We start from the raw sequence: 14,110 nt of genomic DNA on the forward strand, positions 1-14,110 counted from the left end.
AGGGTTTAGACAAGAGGAAAGAGGGCCCTGCTCTGAAGAGCTAACAATCTAGTGGGGAGGGGCTACAGACAGATGACATGAGGTGCAAGCAAGCAGGTAGAAGCCTGATGGTGGTATGCGAGCAAAGCAGAGATGTCCAAGGCATGGGGCAGGGGGATGGAGGAGCAGCCTAAGGACTAGGTTATGCATTGGAGGGGTACGCTTTGATAAATAGGTTGGTTTTCAATGCCCGTTTGAAGCTTTGCAAGGTCGGGGAGAGTCTAATGGAGCGGGGGAGCGCATTCCACTGAAGGGGTGCAGCACGGGCAAAATCCTGAACTCATGCATGGGAAGCAGTGACCAAGGCAGAGGAGAGGCGACGGTCATCAGCCGACCGTAGTGGGCGGGAGGGAGTATGAAGGGAGAGGAGGTTGGAGATGTAGGGAGCAGTGGAATTAGAGATGGCCTTGTATGTGAGGGTGAGGAGTTTGAAGAGGATTCTGTAGGGGAATGGGAGCCAGTGTAGATTTTGTTGAAGGGGAGTGACAGATGTGGAGCGGCGGGAGAGGAAGATGAGCCTAGCTGCAGAGTTGAGGACAGATTGGAGGGGAGCGATGTGGGAGCAAGTGAGGCCAGTGAGGAGCACATTGCAGTAGTCAAGTCGTGAGATGACCAGTGAGTGGATGATAAGTTTAGTTGCACTCTGGGAGAGAAATGGCCTGATGCGAGCAATGTTGCGTAGCTGGAACCGACAAGATTGCGCCAGAGCTTGGATGTAGGGTGCAAAGGAGAGGGAGGAGTCAAGAGTGACGCCCAGGCAGCGGAGTTGGGGAACGGGGGAGATGATAGTGTTGTCAACAGTGATAGAGATATTTGTAGGGTGTGTTGCTCTGGCTGGGGGAAAGATAATAAGTTCAGTTTTATCCATGTTGAGCTTCAGAGAGCGCTCAGACATCCAGGAGGAGATGGCAGAGAGGCAGCTGGAGACCTGAGAGAGGACAGAGGGGGACAGATCAGGTGAGGAGATGTAGAGTTGTGTGTCATCAGCATAGAGGTGGTATTGAAGGCCAAATGAGTTAATGAGCGCACCCAGGGAAGAGGTGTAGAGGGAGAACAGAAGGGGGCCTAGGACAGAACCGTGAGGGACACCAACAGGAAGGATGGAAGGGTGTGAGGTGGTTCCGGAGGCAGACACAGAGAAGGAGCGGTTAGTGAGGTATGAGGTAAACCAGTCAAGGACGGTGCTAGAGAGGCCCACATTTTGGAGTGTGCGGAGGAGGAGAGGGTGATCCACGGTGTCAAAGGCAGCAGAGAGGTCCAGAAGGATGAGCAAAGAGAAGTGGCCCTTGGATTTGGCCGAAAGCAGGTCACTGGTGACTTTCACCAGGGCAGTCTCGGTGGAGTGGAGTGGGCGAAAGCCAGATTGTAGTGGATCAAGGATGGAGTGGTCAGAGAGGTAGCTTATGAGACGGCTGTAGACAAGTCGTTCAAGTAGTTTGGAGGCAAAAGGGAGAAGAGAGATGGGGCGGTAGCTAGTGAGTGATGAAGGGTCGAGGTTGGCTTTTTTGAGAATAGGGGACACCAGAGCATGTTTGAATGGTGAGGGAAAGATGCCAGTAGAGAGCGATAGGTTAAAGAGGTGAGCAAGGTGGGAGCAGGCAGTGGGGGGGAGGGAGCGGAGAAGACGGGAGGGGAGGGTGTCCAAGTGGCAGGTTGTGGGGGGAGAGGATAAGATGAGGGAGTGGACTTCCTTGTCTAAGGTGGGACGGAAGCAGGACAGGGTGGGATAGATGGATGGGAGGGATGGTGGGAGCAGGGGGGCAGCAGAGGGGTGACGGGAGGAGATGTAGTTTTGAATATCCTCAATTTTGGAGATGAAGAAGGAGGCAAAGTCAGTGGGAGTGAGGGAAGAGAGGAGGGGTGAAGGAGGGGGGCGAAGGAGAGTGTTGAAAGTTTCAAAGAGTCGGCGTGGACTGGAGGACTGAGAAGAGATGAGTGTTTGGAAAAAGGATTGCTTGGCGAGAGAAAGAGCAGAGCTATAGGAAGAGAGGATAAACTTGAAATGGAGAAAGTCCGCCAGAGTGGGATCTCCTCCAGGAGCGTTCTGCGGACCGTGAACATTTTTGTAGGAATCGTGTGAGTTTGGTGTGCCAGGGTTGGGGTTTGGAGCGGAGGAGGGGGACAGATGAGAGGGGGGCCACAGAGTCAAGAGCAGCAGTAAGGGAAGTTATAGAAGGAGGCTGCCTGGTTGGGACAAGTCATAGTGGAAAGAGGAGAGAGGAAGGTCTCGAGGGAGGACATGATAGCGGGGTTGAGGGACCCGAGATTGCGTCTGGTGATGGTGGGTCTGGGTGTGGAGCAGAGAGGGGAAGATGAGAGGGTGAAAGAAAGCAGATGGTGGTCAGAGAGAGGGAAGGAAGAGTTAGAGAAATCAGAGAGATCACATCAATGGGTGAAGACAAGGTCGAGGGAGTGGCCGAGATTGTGAGTAGGGGTGGAGGACCATTGAGAAAGTCCAAAGGAGGTGGAAAGAGCAAGAAGGTTAGAGGAAGCTGCATTAGTGATGTCGATAGGGATGTTAAAGTCACCGAGGATGATAGAGGGGAGGTCGGAGGAGAGAAAGTGGGGAAGCCAGGCAGCAAAGTTGTCAAGGAAAGGTGTACAGCTGCCAGGGGGGCGGTAGATCACTGCCACATGGAGGTGAATGGGGTAGAAGAGGCGGATAGTGTGAACCTCAAAGGTGGAGAAGGTGAGGGAGGGCTCAGGTGGGATGACACGAAAGGTGCAGTTAGGAGAGAGAAGGATGCCCACGCCTCCACCCTGGCGGCCATCAGGTCTGACCGTGTGGGTGAAGGAGAGGCCTCCGTAGGAGAGGGCAGCAGGGGAGGTGGTGTCAGAGGAGGAGAGCCAGGTTTCAGTGATGGCGAGAAGGTTAAAAGAGTGGGAGATGAAGAGGTCGTGGATAGTTGGCAACTTGTTGCAGATTGATCTAGCATTCCAGAGTGCACAGGAGAAGGGAAGGGAGGGGACGGGGGTAATGGGGATCAGGTTGGCTGGGTTCTTAATGCGTGTGGGTAGTCTGGAAATTTGGGTGGTAGGTGATCTAGCAGTGAGGATTGGTATGGGACAGGATCGAGGAGCCATAATTCCTGTTCAGTAGTGTTGTTCAGAGGAATAGTATTGAATGGAGTGGCTGTAATAAAGAAATAACAATGAGAAGGGGGATGTAGTCAAAGCAGAGACAGTGGAGACCAGTTTTTCTGTAAATAATGGAGGGAATGGAAACACTGAGAATGTTACACAGTGGTTGAAGAGAGTATAAATGAGGAGCAGAAAGCAATGTTTGAGAGCAGTATGGCTGTTTCTTAATCAGACAGGGAGGTCATTGTCCAGGCTGTGTGGATTGCAGGCGTTGGTGGTAGTGGATTAGGTTACTCTCTGTAGGCTGTTGATTGCAGGTGTGGAAGATAGTCTGCTGTCCTTCTGTTCATCTCCGATTATCTCCAAGGTCATATCGCCATACTTAACACTAACATACTTCACAGCTAAGATGCTGTACAGCCAGAGGCCGCAATTTTTCTCTGAAACCAAACCGTCAAGGCAGAAATATGAACCTTGATGGAGGCCAGACGAAGGCCCAAGTCCAGGCCTTGTTGTAGAAAGGCCAAAAGTTTGGCCGTACTAAACTTGTAAGCATCATGATTGTTAGATGCGCACCAAGCAAAGTAAGAATTCCAGACCCTATGATAAATCCGAGCAGAAGCCGCTTTCCGGACCTTCAACATGGTTTGAATGACCGCCTCAGAAAATCCTTTGGCCCTTAAGACGGAGGCTTTAAGAGCCACGCCGTCAAAGCCAATCGGGGTAAATCCTGATATACACAGGGGCCCTGAACGAGGAGATCTGGGCGCTGCGGAAGTAGAAGGGGATGCTCTGTCGAGAGACCCTGAAGGTCTGAGAACCAATGCCGTCTGGGCCACGCTGGAGCGATCAGAAGTAGGATTCCTCCTTCTTGCTTGAACTTCCTTATTACTCTGGGCAGAGTGACACCAGAGGGAACACGTATGGCAGCCGAAAGTTCCATGGAATTGCCAGTGCATCCACGAACGCTGCTTGAGGATCCCTTGTCCTTGCCCCGAAGACCAGAACCTTGTCATTGTGTCGAGATGCCATCAGGTCCACATCTGGAAGGCCCCACTTGTCCACGAGGAGTTGAAACACTTCTGGATGGAGGCTCCACTCACCGGCGTGTACGTCCTGATGACTGAGAAAGTCCGCTTCCCAGTTTAGGACCCCTGGAATGAACACTGCCGATATGGCTGGCAGATGGCGTTCCGCCGACTGAAGAATCCGTGATACTTCCCTCATTGCCATGCGGCTTCAAGTGCCGCCCTGATGATTGATGTACGCCACCATAGTGGCGTTGTCCGATTGTACTTGAACAGGTCTGTTCTGTATTAAATGCTGGGTCAAGTTCAATGAGTCGAACACCGCCCGCAATTCCAGAATGTTTATCGGGAGGAGATACTCCTCCTTGGTCCACCGACCCTGAAGGGAGTGTTGCTCCAACACCATGCCCCAACCCCTCAGACTGGCATCCGTCGTCAGAAGGACCCAGTTGGAGATCCAGAAGGGATGACCCCTGCTCAATTGTTGGTCCTGAAGCCACCAGCTCAGTGACAGACGGACCTCCGGAGACAATGAGATCATTTGAGACTTGATCCGATGAGGCAGGCTGTCCCACTTGGCAAGAATCAGCCTCTGGAGAGGGCAGAAATGGAATTGAGCGTACTCCACCATGTCGAAAGCCGACACCATGAGATCTAGTACTTGCATTGCCGAATATATTGACAATTGCAGATGAGATAGGAAGCATTGAATCCTGTTCTGAAGCTTCAGGACTTTCTCCTGAGACAAGAACAACCGCTGGTTGTGAGTCTCCAACAACGCTCCCAGGTGCACCATGCTCTGAGCAGGGACCAGGGAGGATTTCTTCCAGTTGATGAGCCACCCGTGGGCTTGCAGAAACTGGATAGTCAGATCCAGATGGCGTAGGAGAATCTCTGGGGAATTTGCCAGGATCAACAAGTCATCCAAGTACATTAGGATCCTGACCCCTTGACGGCGGAGTACAGCCGTCATTACCGCCATGACCTTGGTGAAGACTCGCAAAGCCAGAAATTGGTAATGGAGGTTGCCAACCGCAAACCTTAGGTACTGCTGATGCGACACTGCCATGGGAATATGCAGGTAAGCATCCTGTATGTCCAGAGAGAACATATAGTCCCCAGGCTCCAAGACCAGAACAATAGAGCGAAGAGTTTCCATACGAAACTTGGAGACCTTCACAAATTTGTTCAAGGACTTGAGGTTGAGTATGGGCCAGGAAGACCCATTTGGTTTCGGGACTAGAAACACCGGTGAATAGTACCCCTTGCCTCTCTGAGCCAGAGGCACCTGAACTACCACTCCTGTGTTCAGGAGGGACTGTACCACCGAATGAAGAGTCTTTGCCTTCACCTGATCCGAAGGGATGTCTGTCAGGCTAAATCGATGAGGAAAACGATTCTTGAAGGATACGGCGTAACCTCGAGTGATGACTTCCCATACCTAGGCATCGGAAGTGGTCTTCAATCATTCCTGGGTAAACCCTAGAAGTCGGCTCCCCACTCTGGGATCCCCCAGAGGGAGGCCCGCCCCATCATGCAGCAGGCTCATTAGTTTTGGAAGCAAGCTGACGGGCAGCCCAGGCCCGTTTGGGTTTGGGCTTATTGGGTTTGGAAGTGCAAACCTGTTTTGGGTACGCCTGACCTTTTGCTTTCCCTGAAGGACGAAAGGAGCGAAAGGAAGTACTCTTAGCCTTCGGCACCGAAGGAGCAGTACTAGGAAGACATGCTGTTTTAGCAGACGCTAAGTCAGCCACTATCTTGTTGAGGTCTTCTCCGAAAAGAATGTCTCCTTTGAAGGGGAGTATCTCCAAGGTTTTCTTAGAGTCCATGTCCACAGACCAGGACCGTAACTAGAGAATTCGGCGAGCCAAAATGGACGTAGTAGAAGCCTTGTCCGCCATAATACTGGCATCAGAAGCCGCCTCTTTAATGTAATGAGACGCTGTAACAATATACGACAGGCATTGTCTAGCATGATCAGAAGCATTGGAAGGCAATTCCGCCTCCAGCTCCTGAGCCCACGCTTCCACAGCTTCTGCAGCCCATGTTGCTGCAATAGTGGGCCTATGCACTGCACCGTTTAGGGTGTAGATTGCCTTCAAACAACCCTCCACACGCTTGTCTGTCAGCTCTCTCAAAGACGTGACAGTAGTTACAGGCAGAGCTGAGGATACTACCAGCAGCGCCACTTGCGAATCCACTGGCGGGGGTGTTTCCCAATTTTTACTAAGCTCTGCAGCGAGTCAGAGTGAGGTAAAACGTCTGTCGGGTCTGTATAAACGCCATCCTCATCAGACAAGGTGTCTGGGACGTTGGTGGATTGTGAGGAAGTAATTGCCCGCTTAGAGGACCCCTTGGTCTTAGGCGGGCGAGGGTTAGACTTTTGAGCAGTCAGTGATTGGTTCAGTTGCTGTAACTGATTGGACAGTTGATCTGCCCATGGCGGGTTAACCGCGGGGACCATAAGCGGTTGTACCAGCACAGGAGGTCCCATAGGGGGCGTTAGTCTAGTTACCAGCATATTCAATAGCGTAGAGAAGGTAGCCCAAGGTGGGTCATTTTGCACCCCTGTTGCTACAGTCCCACCGGGGGGCAAGAAACCCCCAGAACCTGAACCCTCAGCTGCTATGTTATCCTCAAATGTGTCTGCAGCATCAACACCACGCAATGTGGGATCAGACCCAGCTCCGTTGCCCTTTGTAGCTGACCTTTGTAGCTGACATAATAAAAAGCTCAATGCAAGGCAAGACAGTACAATATCAGCAGCACAATACCTGACAAGAACGCCCTGTGTAGTGTATCAGCACAAACAGGGAATTCAAGAGGTATATGGTGACTAAAAATCACAGAGAAAAATGCACACTGAGTATATCCTGTGAACAGCCTATATTATGATAAACCTGACACACTTAGCCCCCTCAGGTTATAGAATATAGGGATAGCAATCTGAGTGAGAGGCACGAAGTGGAGGTCACACAGCAGCTATATGCACTGCACAGACACAGAGTCACAGTTTGTACAATGCAGAAATCATGACATGCAATAAAACTGCACTGGACTAGCAATACAGAGTAGTACTATGTATAGCTATACACTTAATAGATATAACAATGCACAGTCAAGACTGGATGTATAGCACAGGGTACTTGTACTAAATAACTCTGACTAAATGCACTTTTTCTTAACTAACACTGTCAGCAGACATGTAGAATACTGAAGTGTCCTGTAAAATGCACAGCGCTGACAGGCAGGTGGCTTTACAGAGGAGGATTTGCCCAAACAGTCCCTAGATCAGCTCTGCTTGCTATAATGGCGCCCAAACGCTGACAGGGAGTGAGGGAGAGAGAGATATGCAGCTCCAGGGCGGGAACATTTACTCTAAATGGTGCCCTGAGGCTGGGGTAGGGGCTACAGGTCAAAGCCTTATCACTAGAGATGAGCGCCTGAAATTTTTCGGGTTTTGTGTTTTGGTTTTGGGTTCGGTTCCGCGGCCGTGTTTTGGGTTCGAACGCGTTTTGGCAAAACCTCACCGAATTATTTTTGTCGGATTCGGGTGTGTTTTGGATTCGGGTGTTTTTTTCCAAAAACACTAAAAAACAGCTTAAATCATAGAATTTGGGGGTCATTTTGATCCCAAAGTATTATTAACCTCAAAAACCATAATTTACACTCATTTTCAGTCTATTCTGAATACCTCACACCTCACAATATTATTTTTAGTCCTAAAATTTGCACCGAGGTCGCTGTGTGAGTAAGATAAGCGACCCTAGTGGCCGACACAAACACCGGGCCCATCTAGGAGTGGCACTGCAGTGTCACGCAGGATGTCCCTTCCAAAAAACCCTCCCCAAACAGCACATGACGCAAAGAAAAAAAGAGGCGCAATGAGGTAGCTGTGTGAGTAAGATTAGCGACCCTAGTGGCCGACACAAACACCGGGCCCATCTAGGAGTGGCACTGCAGTGTCACGCAGGATGGCCCTTCCAAAAAACCCTCCCCAAACAGCACATGACGCAAAGAAAAAAAGAGGCGCAATGAGGTAGCTGACTGTGTGAGTAAGATTAGCGACCCTAGTGGCCGACACAAACACCGGGCACATCTAGGAGTGGCACTGCAGTGTCACGCAGGATGTCCCTTCCAAAAAACCCTCCCCAAACAGCACATGACGCAAAGAAAAAAAGAGGCGCAATGAGGTAGCTGTGTGAGTAAGATTAGCGACCCTAGTGGCCGACACAAACACCGGGCCCATCTAGGAGTGGCACTGCAGTGTCACGCAGGATGTCCCTTCCAAAAAACCCTCCCCAATCAGCACATGATGCAAAGAAAAAGAAAAGAAAAAAGAGGTGCAAGATGGAATTATCCTTGGGCCCTCCCACCCACCCTTATGTTGTATAAACAAAACAGGACATGCACACTTTAACCAACCCATCATTTCAGTGACAGGGTCTGCCACACGACTGTGACTGATATGACGGGTTGGTTTGGACCCCCCCCAAAAAAGAAGCAATTAATCTCTCCTTGCACAAACTGGCTCTACAGAGGCAAGATGTCCACCTCATCTTCACCCTCCGATATATCACCGTGTACATCCCCCTCCTCACAGATTATCAATTCGTCCCCACTGGAATCCACCATCTCAGCTCCCTGTGTACTTTGTGGAGGCAATTGCTGCTGGTCAATGTCTCCGCGGAGGAATTGATTATAATTCATTTTAATGAACATCATCTTCTCCACATTTTCTGGATGTAACCTCGTACGCCGATTGCTGACAAGGTGAGCGGCGGCACTAAACACTCTTTCGGAGTACACACTTGTGGGAGGGCAACTTAGGTAGAATAAAGCCAGTTTGTGCAAGGGCCTCCAAATTGCCTCTTTTTCCTGCCAGTATAAGTACGGACTGTGTGACGTGCCTACTTGGATGCGGTCACTCATATAATCCTCCACCATTCTATCAATGTTGAGAGAATCATATGCAGTGACAGTAGACGACATGTCCGTAATCGTTGTCAGGTCCTTCAGTCCGGACCAGATGTCAGCATCAGCAGTCGCTCCAGACTGCCCTGCATCACCGCCAGCGGGTGGGCTCGGAATTCTGAGCCTTTTCCTCGCACCCCCAGTTGCGGGAGAATGTGAAGGAGGAGATGTTGACAGGTCGCGTTCCGCTTGACTTGACAATTTTGTCACCAGCAGGTCTTTCAACCCCAGCAGACCTGTGTCTGCCGGAAAGAGAGATCCAAGGTAGGCTTTAAATCTAGGATCGAGCACGGTGGCCAAAATGTAGTGCTCTGATTTCAACAGATTGACCACCCGTGAATCCTTGTTAAGCGAATTAAGGGCTGCATCCACAAGTCCCACATGCCTAGCGGAATCGCTCCGTGTTAGCTCCTTCTTCAATGCCTCCAGCTTCTTCTGCAAAAGCCTGATGAGGGGAATGACCTGACTCAGGCTGGCAGTGTCTGAACTGACTTCACGTGTGGCAAGTTCAAAGGGCATCAGAACCTTGCACAACGTTGAAATCATTCTCCACTGCACTTGAGACAGGTGCATTCCATCTCCTATATCGTGCTCAATTGTATAGGCTTGAATGGCCTTTTGCTGCTCCTCCAACCTCTGAAGCATATAGAGGGTTGAATTCCACCTCGTTACCACTTCTTGCTTCAGATGATGGCAGGGCAGGTTCAGTAGTTTTTGGTGGTGCTCCAGTCTTCTGTACGTGGTGCCTGTACGCCGAAAGTGTCCCGCAATTCTTCTGGCCACCGACAGCATCTCTTGCACACCCCTGTCGTTTTTTAAAAAATTCTGCACCACCAAATTCAAGGTATGTGCAAAACATGGGACGTGCTGGAATTTGCCCATATTTAATGCACACACAATATTGCTGGCGTTGTCCGATGCCACAAATCCACAGGAGAGTCCAATTGGGGTAAGCCATTCCGCGATGATCTTCCTCAGTTGCCGTAAGAGGTTTTCAGCTGTGTGCGTATTCTGGAAAGCGGTGATACAAAGCGTAGCCTGCCTAGGAAAGAGTTGGCGTTTGCGAGATGCTGCTACTGGTGCCGCCGCTGCTGTTTTTGCGGCGGGAGTCCATACATCTACCCAGTGGGCTGTCACAGTCATATAGTCCTGACCCTGCCCTGCTCCACTTGTCCACATGTCCGTGGTTAAGTGGACATTGGGTACAACTGCATTTTTTAGGACACTGGTGAGTCTTTTTCTGACGTCCGTGTACATTCTCGGTATCGCCTGCCTAGAGAAGTGGAACCTAGATGGTATTTGGTAACGGGGGCACACTGCCTCAATAAATTGTCTAGTTCCCTGTGAACTAACGGCGGATACCGGACGCACGTCTAACACCAACATAGTTGTCAAGGACTCAGTTATCCGCTTTGCAGTAGGATGACTGCTGTGATATTTCATCTTCCTCGCAAAGGACTGTTGAACAGTCAATTGCTTACTGGAAGTAGTACAAGTGGGCTTACGACTTCCCCTCTGGGATGACCATCGACTCCCAGCGGCAACAACAGCAGCGCCAGCAGCAGTAGGCGTTACACGCAAGGATGCATCGGAGGAATCCCAGGCAGGAGAGGACTCGTCAGACTTGCCAGTGACATGGCCTGCAGGACTATTGGCATTCCTGGGGAAGGAGGAAATTGACACTGAGGGAGTTGGTGGGGTGGTTTGCGTGAGCTTGGTTACAAGAGGAAGGGATTTACTGGTCAGTGGACTGCTTCCGCTGTCACCCAAAGTTTTTGAACTTGTCACTGACTTATTATGAATGCGCTGCAGGTGACGTATAAGGGAGGATGTTCCGAGGTGGTTAACGTCCTTACCCCTACTTATTACAGCTTGACAAAGGGAACACACGGCTTGACACCTGTTGTCCGCATTTCTGGTGAAATACCTCCACACCGAAGAGCTGATTTTTTTGGTATTTTCACCTGGCATGTCAACGGCCATATTCCTCCCACGGACAACAGGTGTCTCCCCGGGTGCCTGACTTAAACAAACCACCTCACCATCAGAATCCTTCTGGTCAATTTCCTCCCCAGCGCCAGCAACACCCATATCCTCCTCATCCTGGTGTACTTCAACACTGACATCTTCAATCTGACTATCAGGAACTGGACTGCGGGTGCTCCTTCCAGCACTTGCAGGGGGCATGCAAATAGTGGAAGGCGCATGCTCTTCACGTCCAGTGTTGGGAAGGTCAGGCATCGCAAACGACACAATTGGACTCTCCTTGTGGATTTGGGATTTCAAAGAACGCACAGTTCTTTGCGGTGCTTTTGCCAGCTTGAGTCTTTTCAGTTTTCTAGCGAGAGGCTGAGTGCTTCCATCCTCATGTGAAGCTGAACCACTAGCCATGAACATAGGTCAGGGCCTCAGCCGTTCCTTGCCACTCCGTGTGGTAAATGGCATATTGGCAAGTTTACGCTTCTCCTCCGACAATTTTATTTTAGGTTTTGGAGTCCTTTTTTTTCTGATATTTGGTGTTTTGGATTTGACATGCTCTGTACTATGACATTGGGCATCGGCCTTGGCAGACGACGTTGCTGGCATTTCATCGTCTCGGCCATGACTAGTGGCAGCAGCTTCAGCACGAGGTGGAAGTGGATCTTGATCTTTCCCTAATTTTGGAACCTCAACTTTTTTGTTCTCCATATTTTATAGGCAGAACTAAAAGGCACCTCAGGTAAACAATGGAGATGGATGGATTGGATACTAGTATACAATTATGGACGGACTGCCACGGTTAGGTGGTATAAAAAAACCACGGTTAGGTGGTATATATTGTAATACAATTATGGATGGACGGACTGCCTGCCGAGTGCCGACACAGAGGTAGCCACAGCCGTGAACTACCGCACTGTACACTGGTTGATAAAGAGATAGTAGTATACTCGTAACAACTAGTATGACACTATGACGGTATAAAGAATGAAAAAAAAACCACGGTTAGGTGGTATATATTATAATAATACAATTATGGATGGACGGACTGCCTGCCGAGTTCCGACACAGAGGTAGCCACAGCCGTGAACTACCGCACTGTACACTGGTTGATAAAGAGATAGTAGTATACTCGTAACAACTAGTATGACTGACTATGACGGTATAAAGAATGAAAAAAAAACCACGGTTAGGTGGTATATATTGTAATACAATTATGGATGGACGGACTGCCTGCCGAGTTCCGACACAGAGGTAGCCACAGCCGTGAACTACCGCACTGTACACTGGTTGATAAAGAGATAGTAGTATACTCGTAACAACTAGTATGACTGACTATGACGGTATAAAGAATGAAAAAAAAACCACGGTTAGGTGGTATATATTATAATACAATTATGGATGGACGGACTGCCTGCCGACTGCCGACACAGAGGTAGCCACAGCCGTGAACTACCGCACTGTACACTGGTTGATAAAGAGATAGTAGTATACTCGTAACAACTAGTATGACACTATGACGGTATAAAGAATGAAAAAAAAAACCACGGTTAGGTGGTATATATTATAATACAATTATGGATGGACGGACTGCCTGCCGACTGCCGACACAGAGGTAGCCACAGCCGTGAACTACCGCACTGTACACTGGTTGATAAAGAGATAGTAGTATACTCGTAACAACTAGTATGACACTATGACGGTATAAAGAATGAAAAAAAAACCACGGTTAGGTGGTATATATTATAATACAATTATGGATGGACGGACTGCCTGCCGAGTGCCGACACAGAGGTAGCCACAGCCGTGAACTACCGCACTGTACACTGGTTGATAAAGAGATAGTAGTATACTCGTAACAACTAGTATGACTGACTATGACGGTATAAAGAATAAAAAAAAAACCACGGTTAGGTGGTATATATTATAATACAATTATGGATGGACGGACTGCCTGCCGACTGCCGACACAGAGGTAGCCACAGCCGTGAACTACCGCACTGTACACTGGTTGATAAAGAGATAGTAGTATACTCGTAACAACTAGTATGACACTATGACGGTATAAAGAATGAAAAAAAAACCACGGTTAGGTGGTATATATTATAATACAATTATGGATGGACGGACTGCCTGCCGACTGCCGACACAGAGGTAGCCACAGCCGTGAACTACCGCACTGTACACTGGTTGATAAAGAGATAGTAGTATACTCGTAACAACTAGTATGACACTATGACGGTATAAAGAATGAAAAAAAAACCACGGTTAGGTGGTATATATTATAATAATACAATTATGGATGGACGGACTGCCTGCCGACTGCCGACACAGAGGTAGCCACAGCCGTGAACTACCGCACTGTACACTGGTTGATAAAGAGATAGTAGTATACTCGTAACAACTAGTATGACTATGACGACGGTATAAAGAAAGAAAAAAAAATACCACGGTTAGGTGGTATATAATTATACAATTATGGATGGACGGACTGCCTGCCGAGTGCCGACTGCCGACACAGAGGTAGCCACAGCCGTGAACTACCGCACTGTACTGTGTCTGCTGCTAATATAGACTGGTTGATAAAGAGATAGTATACAACAATATACTACTATACTGGTGGTCAGGCACTGGTCACCACTAGTCACACTGGCAGTGGCACTCCTGCAGCAAAAGTGTGCACTGTTTAATTTTAAATTAATATAATATTATGTACTCCTGGCTCCTGCTATAACAACCTGCAGTGCTCCCCAGTCTCCCCCACAATTATTATAAGCTTTTATACATTGATGTGCAGCACACTGGGCTGAGCTGAGTGCACACAGACTGAGTCACACTGTGTGACTGCTGTGTATCGTTTTTTTCAGGCAGAGAACGGATATAGCAGAGAACGGATATATTAAATAAAAGTTAACTTAACAACAACTGCACTGGTCACTGTGGTAAACTCTGTCTGCACAATCTCTCTCTCTCTCTCTCTCTTCTAATCTATTCTAATGGAGAGGACGCCA

The 14,110-nt window shown here is 49.1% G+C and overlaps 1 protein-coding gene across 3 annotated transcripts in view; it reads left to right on the forward strand.

Moving 5' to 3' along the window:
• Positions 1-14,110, forward strand: part of PCDH7 (protocadherin 7) — a 904,402-nt gene that overhangs the window by 158,737 nt on the left and 731,555 nt on the right. The window lies entirely within an intron of this gene.

This window comes from Pseudophryne corroboree, chromosome 1, assembly GCF_028390025.1.
Source record: "Pseudophryne corroboree isolate aPseCor3 chromosome 1, aPseCor3.hap2, whole genome shotgun sequence".
Lineage (NCBI taxonomy): Eukaryota > Metazoa > Chordata > Amphibia > Anura > Myobatrachidae > Pseudophryne > Pseudophryne corroboree.